The sequence below is a fragment of the Gracilinanus agilis genome, chromosome 4, assembly GCF_016433145.1.
Source record: "Gracilinanus agilis isolate LMUSP501 chromosome 4, AgileGrace, whole genome shotgun sequence".
NCBI lineage: Eukaryota > Metazoa > Chordata > Mammalia > Didelphimorphia > Didelphidae > Gracilinanus > Gracilinanus agilis.
Genome location: NC_058133.1, coordinates 135,682,022 through 135,696,841, shown reverse-complemented (window position 1 = coordinate 135,696,841; position 14,820 = coordinate 135,682,022).

Below are 14,820 nucleotides of genomic sequence, written 5' to 3'. Positions count from 1 at the left end.
TTTCTGATTGGAGAAGTAAAGAAAGAAACATCAGCTATACTTAACAGGCCATGCTGTAATTTATAATCATTATCTAATTAATGACACAAAATTCTACCTTTGCTTGTGAGCTTTTCAGGTATTCTGATATTAATCCGTATATAGTCATTATAGAAGAGGTATAGAACTGATCCCTTATTCAGCCACCTGATAAGTTTTTGGAGAAATGTCAGTTTAAATAGTTTGAGGGAATACAATTTAGAGCTGGAAAGCATAGATATATTCAGTCCCCTCATTTCCCTGTCCCAGGGAAGGTTATCATTTGCCCAAAGTGACCCAAGGAGTAACTGGCAGTCATTTGGTTTCTTGTGCACATGCATGCACATAAATACATATACACACACACACTCTCTCTCTCTCTCGCTCTCGCTCTCTATCTCTTACTCACCCTTACTTTAAAAGTTCTCTACCCACCATCAAATAGAATGTGAAATGTGCTTTATTTGTCTAGGTTGCACCAAGTTTCCATTGTCCCATGAGCACACTTATGATAATGGATAGCTGCCTGTGCTTGAGCATATATCTGGGGCCTTGAAATCATTTTCTGCCCATGTGAATTGAAGAGAACATTGCGTCAGTTCAGATGTACATTTCTGTCTTCTATTAGCAGACTTGTTTATAATTGGCAGTGCTAAAGGTCCCAGATACCTCCTAGCTTATTTGGGAATGTTGGGCATAACCTGGATTTGTGTAATCCCCCTGTATTTGGGGGGGGGGCGGGAGGCATAAGTGGCATCAGAGCCAATGACTGTATACATAAAGAATATAACATAAATAGGTATCTATATTTGAAAGAGAATTTTTTGGGAGGGAAAGATGATATTATGAAAGTCATTAAAGGACCTGGCCATTTGCTTACTGCCATATAATAATGGAGAAAGATTCCTAGGAGAACTAACTTTCCACTCAGGCTTGGAGCTTATGTACCTCTTTCTTGGTTTCAGTGGCTCAGGCTCTGGATCATTCTCAGATTTGGGTGGTACTTCAGGACTGAATGACTGCTACTTTGCCTATAAGCTATAAACTTGTGAAATGATTTATTAGCTCTCAGATCCAGTGACCTTTCTTTTGATTTCCTAGTGTATATCTAGACCACTTATGTCTCTGAAACAGCTAGGCTTCTTTCACTTAACCTCTTAACTGTATTGCCTACAGTGAAAGACTTGGGTATAGAATGGCCTGTTTTGCCCTAATCATTTATTGGATGAGATTTTGAAATAATCTTTTTTTACACTTAACACAGAATCAGTTCCAGGACAGAAGAATGGTAGTGGTATGGGCTAGATAATTGGGGTTAAGTGACTTGGCCAGGGTCATGTAGCTAGAAAGTGTCTAAGGACAGATTTGAACTCAGGACCTCCCTTCTCTAGGCCTGACACTTTATCTATTGAACCACTTAGCTGTCCCTCAAAATAATCTTTTAATGATTACCTTCCCCCCCAAGCATTTTCATCTCTTAAAATCTGAAACTCTCTTGTCAGAGGTGTCTTGCCTGTCTCTCCTTCAGTTTTTAAAAACAAGATCCTCCTTCCATATGCATTAAGGCGGCTGGAGGCTGTGCCAGCCTGGTGGTATGTTGGCTTTTGAGTTAATGCTTTTCACACTCTAGCAGCTGGATCAGAATTTCTGACTCATCTTAAACATTGAATGAAATCCTGGTGATCAGTGTAAGGAAGACAGATTGTATCATCCCACATAACAGAATTTCCATAGCTACCAAAGGAATTTTACTGAAGCACAGATTAGGCCATGTCACTTCACTGCTCAAAAACTCCAGTGGCTCCTTATTACCTCTGGGATCAAATGAAAACTCCTCTGTTACTATTGGCTTTGTTTGGCTTTTTTTGACCTTGTACATTACTCCCATTCGTGTGCTCTGTGGTCCAACCCAGCTGGCTTTCTTGCCTTTCCTCACGTACAGTACTCCTGTTTCCCATCTGTGCCTTTGCGCAGGCTGTTCCCTATGCCTGGAATGTACATCTGTCACACCTCTGCCTAATTTCAAAGCTCAACTCAAGTGCCACCTTCTACAGTAAGCCTTTCCTGTGTGTCCCCAGCTGTTAGTGCCTCACTCCCCAAATTATCTTGTGTTTGTGTAGTTATATATATTATGTATATACTTAGATGTGTATATTCTTCCCCCACTTATAGAATGTAAGCTCCTTGAGGGCAGGAACTGTTTTTGTATCCTCAGTGCCTGGCACACTGTAGGCACTTAATAAATGCTTATTGGTGCACTTTGTTCTGGAAGGGATTGGTATAGGTTTCATATTTTATAGTTGAGAGTTTGGAGAGAAGCAATCACTTGTTCAAAGTCATGTAAGTAATAAGTAACAAGGACAAGTTTCAGATTTGGGTTCTTATAATGCTAAGTCTTGAACTTTTGCCGCTCCCTTTTGACTTCACACAGGTTTGGGATTGTATTAGGAAAGAACTCCAGGATTAGGATGTGGATAAAACAAAACTTTGCACTTCCCTAGGAGTCCTAAAACATGTCAGTGGTGAATGCAGTTGAGAGGTATCTTTAATCCAAGGCTTCCTTCTGTGCTACAAAATACCTTTTCAATATTTTACAATATATAAGGACTTCTTTGGGGAAGGGGGGTACACAACAGGAAAAGAAATAGAATGAGGCCCAGCTTTAAACACAGGAAGGGAGTGTGAGCCTTAATTCTTAACTATTCTCCCACCTGTGGCTATCAGGGGTCAATCATTCCTGAATTATGCAAACTGTAATATCCCAGAAATAGCAATTAATGTTGCTTGGGCAAAACCTTTAACCTCTGTCCACCTACAAAATGTGCCTTTGCTTATATGCGTATGATGCCTGGGATATCAGGTAAATAATATAGTTCCACAGTGAGGTGGAAGATATCATCACCCTTCAGACCCAGATGTTCTTTTGGAGAGGTTGCAAATGATTTGTTCAAGAAAATTAAATCTCTTGAGTGGATTAGCAACAGATCAGAATCCATATGTGCTCCTTGAACACCATTTTTGTACTCAGTATGTGTAGTTAACAGGTTTTGCGCTTGTGACTGACTATATACCTTCAAGGGCTTAGGAAAATGTGTATTCCTGAAAGCAGAATATTATTTACCCACAGGGAAGACAACATCCAGTGCTCTCCAGCTCAGCTCACATTCTGTCAAATAGCTTGATGATTGTCTTATCTCTGGCCAAAAATACCAGTCTACCAGATTGAATGGTGTGACCTTTCTGAACCCCAGGATTTGTAGCAGAAATCGAGTCAAAGTACTTTAATCTTCCTTTTTCAGTTTCCCTTGTGATATTTTTAAGGGCATTACGGTTATAGAACATGGATCTTCTGTCAACAACCCACCTGATCTCAGAATTAAAGACTGGTTTTTACATTTTAAAATAATGAAGTTGGTATTTCAAAATGTAAAAACCATTCTTAGACCTGAGGCAGTATTCAAAAACAAGTGTCAGGGCAGATGGGGAAAGCACATTGGAATGGGAGCTTGGTTGCAGGAGGGTAAGGTTCTTTCTTCCACTTGCACTGCTGACTGACATGTAGGAGGACCCTGGGAAGTCACAGTCTCTCTTGCCCTTAATTTAGTAATCATCTGTAAAATGAGAGTGGGATTGGACTGGATTTCTAAGGTACTTTTCTGTTCCCTTTCCTGTATCCCATCACAAAAAGTCATTATTGCTTTTGCTTCTGGTGCTGAGATTCTCACTTTTGTTGGGTGATGTCCAACAGTGCCTTGAAAGGCTCAAAGAGAATTTCAGCTTCAGGTGGATGGTGAAAATACTATAGGATGGGTAGGCTGAAGGGAAAAAAAAACAAAAAACCCAACCCTTACCTTGGGTCTTATTATCAGTTCTTAAACAGAAGAGCTACAATGACTAGGTAATTGGGGTTAAGTGATTTACTTAGGGTCACCCAGCTAGGAAGTGTCTTGAGGCCAGATTTGAAGCTAAGTCCTCTTACTCTAGGCTTGCCACTATTCACTGCCCCAGCCAGGCCTCTTTTTTACATCTACTTTCTGTTGTCAGGAAGCAATACATGAACATATCAGGCAACAGAATATATGGAATATGGCAGGATTTTGGCATTTCAGATTGAATCATTTTGTGGGCCTCATTATTACTACTCTTGGAGGACACTAGAACAACTCAAATTTGTAGTAGGCCAATTGTTCCCATTTAGTCATTTTTTAAAGACCTTTTTGAGTGTCTCATCTTTGTGGAAGTTTAACCATATAGCTCTCTGACTTACTGGAATCAGACTGATTGAACCATGAATTAATTGCTCCGTTCTTGTCAGTGACCTGTTTAATGCATTTTTGAAATATCTTTAATTTATTTTCAATTATTTTATTTTGGCACAAGGTAGTAATAATAACCTTCATAACAAATACTGAAACATTCCTTTGCTTTCCTGCAAAATATAACTGATTGATGAACAGACAGGAGGGCCATGCCTTTTAACTCAAACATTGTAACACTAACAATAACTCAGGTATTGGAGCTGCACTTTGTTTCCTTCTCCTCCATGTTGATTTGATTTACATTCTTGCAATCATTGAGGTATTCTTTTGCCTCTTGATTTCTTCCCCTTGCATTATTACTTCATACAAATCTTCCCATGTTTCTTTGGCAAATTTTGAACAACTTTTCCTGCAGCATCTGTTTATTGTGACCATGTTATGTTCTTAGAAGGAACTCATGTGATGGGGACCTTTGGGACTTGTCCTTACCTTCACAGCAAGGAAGATAATGAATATGGCCAGACTTGGCTTCAGGGAGGAGGCAAAGAATTTGCAGACATGTAGGAAACAAAGCTACTTTTGACCTCTACTAGAAAGAACTGGTTAAAGGAGTTTAGTAGTAGATAGAAAAAGAAGGGATTGAGAAGAGGAAAGCTCCTACAGCAAGATGTTTAAGGTAACTTAACAGATCCTTAAAAATTATTGTAATTGGTTTGATCCTTTTTCAGTTGATCTTTTCCTTTCTGCCCTTTAAAAAATTATGAGTTGTGAGGAAGACAATGGGGGGGGGGGGGGAGAAGAGCCAAGGGAAAATCAGCCCTCCCAAGCCAGTGTCTGTGTGGAGTGCTGGGAGTTGTTTCTTTCACCACTGGCACACTTTAGCTCATCTGTTATGGGTGTGGTCTCTTATTCACTCATTCACCCAAGGGGGAGGGAAGGGAAAAGCCGACATCTTTTCAAGGACCAACCAGGCTTTTCTTGGCACAATCCCCAGACTAGGTGAGTAAACAGGATTAAGTCAGCTGTTAAAGTTTCATTTCTTTTATGGTTTCATTTCTTCCTTCCAAGTTATCTGAGAATGGATTGGTATTGTTTGTCCAGTTCCCCTACATGAGTGGCAGAGGGTGCCCTTCCAGGATCAGGTAGCTCTCCATTCTTATCCTGCCTGGTGTGTACCAGGGAGGCATTTCTGAGGAAGAGGAAGAGACAGAGCTGATCACTGGTACCTTGAGGGACCTGAGCTGAGAATGAGAAGTAAATTTGGGTTGATTCTGGGCTTGTACCCCTACTAAGTCAGTCTCCTACAACAGTTTATGAAAATCTCTTGCAGTGAAACATTAGACCAATAGCCAAATATTCAAGGTCAAGGGCAGCTTTGAGGTGGAGAGTTACAAAGGGGCTTACACAGTGACCGACTTAGTCCAGATCTTGTATTGGTGCCAAGGGCACAGTTTATAATTTTCCTCATGGTGATCCTGTGAATCAGTAGTGCAAATTGTATAGTCCCATTTTGCTGATGAAGAAACTGAGGCTCAATATTACACCACATTGCCAGGGTCTTTAACTCCTAACCTAATGCTTTTCCTGCTTTGCTCATCTGAGGAAAGTATTCCTGTTTGCCTCCAGCCAATTTGTAGGACAAAGGAAGATGTGGGGAGATTTAATTCTTTTACTACGCAACTCCCTCACCAGAATTAATAGGGAGATGACAGATGCTTCTTTTGATGATCCACCAATGAGCCATCTTTTTTTTTTTTTTTGTCAAATGAAAGTATAGACATGACCATATTCTTTTAACATGAGTGGAAAACCATCTACATTCAGTTGGGGCACCTGTTGTTTGCAGAACACAGAGCTGGGGCAGAGGATCCATATAGAGTTTAGATCTTTCCTCTTAAGCTTTCGGTAGGTTGAGTAGGAGGTTATAATATGTATGTGGATCACTGCAATATGTGTATAACCGTAGTATGTTTCATACCTAGAGATTTGCTGGTAAATGCTTAACTTGCTTCCTGTGAAAAAATATCTCCAGCATACCTAAGGTTAATCTACATTAACATTTTCTCCATTTCTGAAGTCTAAACAACAAATCAAGCCCTGATTTCTAATGTTTACCAGTTCCCAAGATGTAAATGCTTACCCTTGGAATTTAACAATCTCCTGGGGGAGCCAGTAAGCTGGCTCCAGCACACCCCTGCCTCGCCTCTCTAAGATGTATATGTGGAGTTTTGGAGGTTTGGGGAGAAAAAGGTCATCCACCACTGAGGGAGGCTATCAGGGAAGACTTCAGAGAGGTGTCATTTGAGTTGTGTTATAAAGGATGGGTAACAAGTGGGAAGGCTGGAAGGAGGTATGCATAAGGGAATGCATGAACAGAATGGAGGATAGCTCTAGATACATTAGAGGAGAACATTCCTTTTGACTGGAGCACAGAGCACATGAAAAAAAGATGAGAAACGTCTGGTGGTTCTGCTTTTGGAGGCCATTGAATTCTAGGCAAAAGAATTTAAAATTCAATCAGGGCAAGAGAAGTGACATGGCAGATTGATCTTGACTGCCATTTTTTTATATTGGGCAAATCATTTTACCTATCTGAGCCTCTTTGTAAAGTATACCCTGCCTCATAGTGTTGCTAGAGAGTGCACTGGGTAGGATTCCTATATAAAAACAAGTTGTTTACAAGTAAGATTTGTCTGGCTTTCATGTGAAAGAAAAGGAAGATGGTAGGGCAGGAAGGTCTGACAGACTTGTATTGTTAGGTTGGTGGTGATATGTGGGGTCTTGTACTGGAGTTTTGGCATGGGAATAGAGAGGAAGGTGAATGGTAGGATTCAGAACTCTGTTGGAATTAAGAGGTGACAGGAAGAGCTCAAGGACACCCCCAAGTGCCTATAAAGAACCAACACCATTGTGCAAAACCCACATCAGACTTTGTAGCTTCATAAAAGGCCAAAGCATTGGCTAGACTTCCCTCTGAAGGGCAAGGAATGACAGCATGGCATCACCATTTGTGGGATTCATGAGGGCCTCTTACCCTGGAAGGAGCTGGCTAGTCTAGTTATTTGGCAGAAGACTTGGGGCGCCTTCTAACTGGCCACGAGCCTAAGATGGGTCCATGGCTGAGCTCCCCAACACTCTGTAGCCTTCTGGATTGAGTGTTAGTAACAGAAATAGGAGCAGATGTTCAAAAACGGGCCCTTCCATTTAGCCCAGAGGAGATACCAGGGGAGTGGGAGCTGATTTAAGTGCCTAGGCACACACGCACAGCGCTTGCTTGTTTCCCTGCCCTTTTTGGCCTCCAGACTTTGGGTCTCAGAGCCTGAAATAATTTTCAGCTGGAAAGATTCTGACACCATTTTCCCCATTTCGTCTGTTTCAGTGCAGTGAAGGGCCCATCAGTGCTATGTACATTGTGCCAAGCGCTGTGCGCTGTGCTAGCCAGGTACAGGATATAGAGGCACAAAGCCCCTTTTCTCAAGGAATTTACATTCTTTTGTTGGAAACCCACAAATACTAAATATATCTAAAGCAAATGTCAGAACTTCCGTGTATTGGGAGGTGGGGGGCCCAAGTAGGAAAGACAAGAGGCTCTGCTTGGGCTAAAACTCATCCTCTTCCTCCCCACTGCCTGTGGTAGAAGAGATCCTAGAGGAAATCCTACTAGACTTGAAGGGAGCCAGCCTGGCTTCTGACACTTGCTAGCCCAGGAACCATGGGCAAGTCGCAGAGCCTGGCCACCAGTTTCATGAAATTTCTGGCTTCTGATCTTCTGAAATCGGCTCCTGAGGCTGGATCTGTGAGGGCAGGAGGGAGATAGTTTCAGGATAGTTTGGAGGAGCTATCTTGGTCCCCTGCTCGGAGAGGAGAGGGGGATAAAAAGCTTCCTGCAGGAGATGGCGTTGGATGGAGCGCCATTCCACTGCTAGAGTGGGTGTGGGGGAAGGGAAAGAATACTTGCTGGGTCAGAAATTGGGCTGGGGCGTCTTGTGGCCAGATAGGATCTGACTTGGGGAAACAACCCAAAGGAGCCCTGACGAAGCACATTATATGGACCGCTTAACATCTCGAAGGGCATTTGTGGCCTGAAATTGGAAAGTTTAGTTTTTAGTTTGTTTTTGTGTAACCTTCGTTTCTGAATATATTTCTCCGCAACCTAGCCCACCCTTTGTCCTAAAGATGCAGAAAGGAGAAATTTCTCAATTCTAAACAACAGGGCCAGACAGCTTGGGCTGTGCCCCGCACCCATAGATGCCATCCTTTTAGAGTGGGAAGGGGCTGCCCTTTCCCAGGAAGACCCCTCCAGAGAAGCGCTAGAACCTCTAAAGACCCCCTCGTTCTGGTCCCGGGAGAAGCGCCATCTCCCCTCCCCGGGGCTCCCACTAGCTGCTCCTCCTCGGGGTGTGGCAGCTCTCCAGAGGCTCCATGCTGCCTAGGCCCGGAGACGAACAGGTTTTTCCTGACAAGCCGGGTTCCTGATAAGGCAGCTTCTGGGTTCCCCATCCCCTTGGTGGCTTCTTATTCCAGGCAGGTTGAGTTGCGGTGATTTGAAGGGTGGTCCAGAAGGTTCCATGTAGACTCGTCCCCAATCATCCTCCATCCAGCACCATGACTCTGGGTGGAGGAACAGGAGAAACTGCAAACCCCGGGGAATGTGGTCATGAAGGATTCCCATTCTTCCAGCTAGAGGTAGCCTGGGGGTGGGCAGAGAGCTTCAGGGAGGAAACTGTGACCGAGCCCAAGTCATTTATCCCAGGCCCCGATGGCACTGAAGTCCCTCTGGGCGGACGGCGTTTCCATTCCTGGTGCTTTCTACATGGATGAAATCGCATGTCCAGATCCCCAGCCTTCAGCCCTCTCCACATCGGGCAGTGGTGATAGGGCTGAACAGGGTTGGGTTTTTCTTAGCTCTTGAGGGATGCCTTTTTCACTTTATCACCTCCCTTTTCTGGCCAAGCGAGCATCACAGAATAATAGAATGGGAAAGACGCCGTAGCCATCTCTAATCCATTTTGCTCGAGATTATCCTCGAAGCTAAAACAAGATGGCCAAGTCCCTGCGGCGGGAGGTAAGAAATAGAAAGGAAAACTTGGGAAGTAGGCAAAATGGACTCTGTGGCTCTTCCTCTAGCCCAGGAGATGGGCGGGGCTCCTAAGCGTCTGCTTCCCGTGTATGGACCTAACCTCCGTTTCCTCCCCCAAATCACCCCATGCCCAAGGCACCTCCTCTTCGTGATGTTTTAGGGGGCTCTTCTGTTTCCTTCGCTTCTTTACCCTTGTTTGGCCCCTCCCCCCGTGGGTGCCTGCTCGTTGACTAAGATGAGCCTTTGGACATCTCTAGAATCTTTCTGGCTTGGGTCTCCTGGGGATGTGCGGGCCCTTCCGAGACGTTGAGCTGAGGAATGAGAAGAAATCATGGCCCTTTCCAAAGATTTCTCAGATCTACATTCCACCTCAAACCAAATAGGAGATTTCGAAGCCACAGTCTAGGCGGGAGGGAGTCTAGGCCTGGCCCCAAGGGGCGTGTGAAGGATGGGAAGATGGGCTCCAAGCCAGTACGTGCCAGCGGCCCCCTTCTGCCCCAGAGTGCCCGATCTGGACCCAAAGGGCAGCAGGAGCTGTGTAATGCCAGAGGGAAAATTCCCTGTCCTCCCCCACAGGCCCATCCCCATGTCTGGGGAAGGGTGGCACCTACAGGAGCCCTTGGGCAGTGACCGGTCAGAACCCTGGCTCACCCCTTTTGCTTTAGCCCCCCAACAAGCTATTATCTTCCCCCCAAAAAAGCCACCCCTTCTGGGTCCTCCCTTCGTAGAGCCTAACCCTCCTCGTCCCCCGCCTTCATTCTCAGCTCTTCCCTTTCAGGCCTCCACAGAAATGAGGGATTGTCAGATCTTGTGGTTTCTCCTTTTCTCTCCTTCCTTCCCTCCACTCCACAGCCATCACCCTGGGTCAGGCCCTCCCTCCACTCACAAAGGCCCTCCCAGGAATCCCTCTGCTTCCGGCGTCTCCGCGCCATCCTCTACACTGCTGCCAAATGGCTTTTCCTAAAGCTTGCTTCCGACCACGTCACCTCCGCTCATTAAACTCCAATTGTCCCTACTACCTCGAGGATCGTGAGCGAAAGACACCCCCCCCCCCAGAGGCCCGGCTGACCTTTGCAGCCTCCCCTCCCCGCCCTCTGCCTTCCAGCTGCTTCTCACCCTCCTAGAGAAACACAAAACATCCCAACACGAAGGGAATTTGGAGAGTGACGCTATTGAGCCCAATGGGGTAAAGGGAGGCAAATGGGTTTATATGGAAAACTGCGGAGTGGAAGTCAGACCATTTTGTTTTTTCATTGTATCAGGTGAATATCTAAGGCAGAATTCTATACCCAAATCCTACCGAAAAGCTGTTCTGTTCACTGACTGTTATGACTTGTGATTTGATTGTTGTATTGTCTATCTTTCAATAAAAAAATATCCAAAACCAACCAGAGATATTGGCGAACTACCTTGATCAAATGAACTGAGTAATTAGGAGGCAATATTGACTCCAGGCCTACCCTGTCTCTCAGGATCTCTGTAGGGATTTTTCAGAAATAAGGATGTATGTTCACTTACTGTTTTCAAAGACAAAAAAAGAGTTATTGTAAATACCACTAAAAACAAGAATGAAAGAATATTAAAAGTGATTGCCTCACCACTATTTTTAGCTTCCATATATGACATGTGTTCTCTATTAGTGTAATAGTATACGTGCTACACATAGATTGGGGTGCGCACCCCATAGTGGGTTCTCCTGGAGTGTGCCTCAGGAGACCGCTTTGATGCTTCGCTGTCCATCTGCCGACTGAGTTCTTATATTTATCTACTTGTACATTAGCTCTCCCTCTTACGGAACAGATGAAGAAATGAGGTGGACCCTCCCGATAGCCTCCCCTGGTCTGCCAGTCTCAGTCCTGCCTAAGAAGAAAAGAAAACGAGTTCTTGAGGAGACGCCGTGTTGGCTCTTCGTCATCACATCCTCTTGATTTAGACATTCGCCATTCATTTTTGAGAGTTTTTATTCTAGGATTTCGCTAGGCATTGAAGCCACGCTCCCTGGCCTAGAATGTACCAAATCTACCCCAATCTCTTGGAAGTGGGAACGTTTGCCCGAGGCAGCCCTCCGGCTCTACGGTGCCCATCAGCCACCTGGGCGGCGTCCTGGGATGGACGTAGCTTATTCAGGGTGGGTGCCGCTGGGTCCTCCCTCCCTGGCGATGCCGCCTCTGCTCCCTTTCAAAGTCTCTCCTCTAAGGGGGTGGGGAATGGTCAGGACCAGTTCCTGAGTCAGCATCCTCAGCTTACAGACGTGGGCCCTCGACCGCATCGGAATGTTATCTCCCCACATAAAAGGTGGTCGTTTCACCCCCTTTGGAGGACGTGGGTTCTCCTGATTGAGTTTCAGAGAGCTCGGCTTCCTCCTGGATGACTGGCATCGTCCCTCGCCAATAATTTAAAGAGCACGCTGACCGGTCCACTCAGTCCCTTTTGAGATTTCCTTTTCATCATCCCCTGGGCAGAAGAATGGGCTTTATCCTGGAGGGTGCCGGGAATGGCTATTCTGAGGCAGGAGACACGTGTGGACTCATGTTCATACGGAGAGAAGAGCTCCTGGGAGTGGACCTTCCTAGCTCGAGTTTGGGTTGGAAAATCTAGAAATTGGGGAAAATCTAGGTTTAAGTTCTACTTTTGATAGAGACTGGCTGTGATCTTGGGCAAAGTCACACCCTCTGTAGGCTAGCCAGAGAGCCTAGCTTCTGGGTCTGGAGTCTTGAAAGACATGAGTTCAAATGTGGACTCAGACATGGAATTAGCTGTGTGACTCTGGGTAAGTCACTTGACTTGCCTGCCTCAGTTTCCTCTATTGTAAACTGGAGGTAAAAACAGTACGTACCTGTGGTGGTTGCAAAGATCAAGTGAGATAATATTTGTAAAATTCTTGGCATAGTGCCAGTGTAGGCATGATAATACTCCCTGGGGCTCCCTTACACTCTTAAAAATTATTCAGCATTACCTCCAAAGAGCTTTTGTTTTTGTGGACTATATTGATATTTTCTGTATTAGAAATGAAAGCATTTTTGTATTAGTAGGCACATAGCTTTGACCTCCTAGACCCCTAAAAGGGTCTTGGGTCCTCTGGGTGATCCTTGACCTAGAATACAGAAAAATTTGTGGGAGACCATCAAAATGATCTAGGTGTGATGCTGAGGGCCTGATCCAAGGAGGAAGCAATGTCAGTAGAGAGGAGGCGCATTCAAGAGATATGAAGGCAGAATCTTAGCCATCTGACTCTGGGTAAGGCACAACCTCTGTTGCTGCTCTTCTGGCTTAGAATTGATACTAAGAAGGTAAGGGTTAAAAAAAGAAAAGAATCTACAGGATTTGGCAACCAGAGATGGGAGAGTGAGAGGGAGCGATGCCTACATTGTGAGCCTGGGTGATTGGGAGGATGGCAGCGCCCGGAACACTGATAGGGAATTTAGGAAAAGGAGAGCTCTGGGAGCCACGAGTTTAGTTTTGAACATAACTGAGTTTAAGGTGTCTAAGGGACAGCCAATTCTAGATGTCCAATAGGCAGTTGAGTATGGCAGCTGAAGATCAGATGAGTTTAGGGCTAGATAAATAGATTTAAAGTACATTGTGTGACTGCTGAATCCATGGGAGGGTTTTTTGAGCATGGAGAGGACAAGGGTATGCTGGCAGGCAGCAGATAGGGAGAATTTGAAAATACATGACAGTGGACAGTGGGGAGCTAAGTAGCTCAGTGGATTGAGAGCCAAGCTTAGAGATGATCCTGGGTTCAAATCTGGCCTCACACACTTCCTAGCTGTGTGACCCTGGGCAAGTCACTTAACCCCCATTGCTGAGCCCTTACTGCTCTTCTGCCTTGGAACCAACACACAATATTGATTCTAAAATAGAGAATTTTAAAAAAAGAAAAGAGAAATGAGAGTGTGGATGATGGGCGGCAGGGCAATGAGCTGGAGAGGAAAGAGCAGGATGATACACCTTGAGCATATAGAGAGGTTTGCCTTGGCAAAGAGAAGGGCCACTCCTTCTTGTGGGGCAGGGGTTAGGGAGGTGGTGATGGGGGGAAGGGGGGAGGAAGGAAGAACTCTGGGCCAATGGCCTCAGTTTCAGTGAAATAGGAGGCAAAGTTCTCACCAGAGAAGGTAGGAGGGGATGGAAGCAGGGAGAGAGAGGTTAGGGAGGGATGAAAAGGTTCACCAAATCTGTCGTCATACGGGGAGAATGAGTGCCTCACCACAGTGACAAAACAGTTGAGTTTATACAACAGGAATACGTGTAGGAAACTCGGGCAGTGGGGTTACCCCACTGTCTCCAGCTCTGATCCTGTATGAAGGCCTAAGGGACTGCAGGGAAGATGCCAGAGGAGTAACTCACCCTCCCGGCAAGCTGAGGAAAGGAGGGGAGTGGCGCCAGCACAGGGAGATGCCTGGGAGAGATGTGAGGGGCCAAGGGATGATGGGTCATAGTGACTCAGCAAGTAAGGTGAGGAAGGTTGGTTGCTGCCAGACAAAGGAAGAGGTGGGATGAGAACAGGTTGGAACCCCATGAAGGAATTTCAAAACTCACATTTGTGAGTGATGCCAAGATCAAGGGATGAGGCTAGGTGGCTCAGGGGGTAGAGCTCCCAGCCCCAGAGATGGGATGTCCTGGGTTCCGATCTGGCCTCAGACACTTCCTAGCTGGGTGACCCTGGGCAAGTCTCTTAACCCCTATTGCCTAGCCCTTACCACTCTATTGCCTTGGAACTTATACTCAATATTGATTCAAGATGGAAGATGAGGGTTAAAAAACAAAAAAGATCAAGGGGCGGCTGAAACAGGGTGGAGGAGATGGTCATGTGAAATGAATACATTGAACTTAGGGTAGAGCCTTTGTGGGAGTGGATAGATAAATAGATGGAGATCTCTACATATATGTATGTACATGCAATACAACATACACAACATATGGACATGCATGTGTGTATGTGATTATGGAGTCAATCTATGTGTTGAAGTCCTCAGTATGCGTTGAGGGAGAGAGAAAGACCCAGAACCAGGCACTACACCCACTGAGGACTGAGGGAGAGTGATTTCTAGACTTCAGCAAATAACAGCTCCAAGAATTTTGATTGGATGATAGATGTAGATTGAGTGAGACTCAGGGGAGAGAGTGAGCTTGACAGCAGCCAGGGGTGCCAGGAGTATTCCAGTTCCCCCACTTTGAGCAATAAGGCAGGTCGATGGAGCAGTGGATGGAAATCTAGGCGTGGTGTCAGGATGACCCCGGGCTGGGCACTTACCTTCTGCCTCAGTTTCTTCACCTGAAAGATGGGTGTACTTAGTATGTTGTCTCACACACTAATAGGTAATTAATAAACCCTGGTTTCCTCCCCCCCCCTCTAGTGAGCTGGAGGTGGCAATGAATGAAAGCACAACCAGTGATGGAAAGGGTGGCCAGGATAAGGAATAAAGAGCCAGCCTCTCCGGAGTTATCAAGACCTGGGTTCAG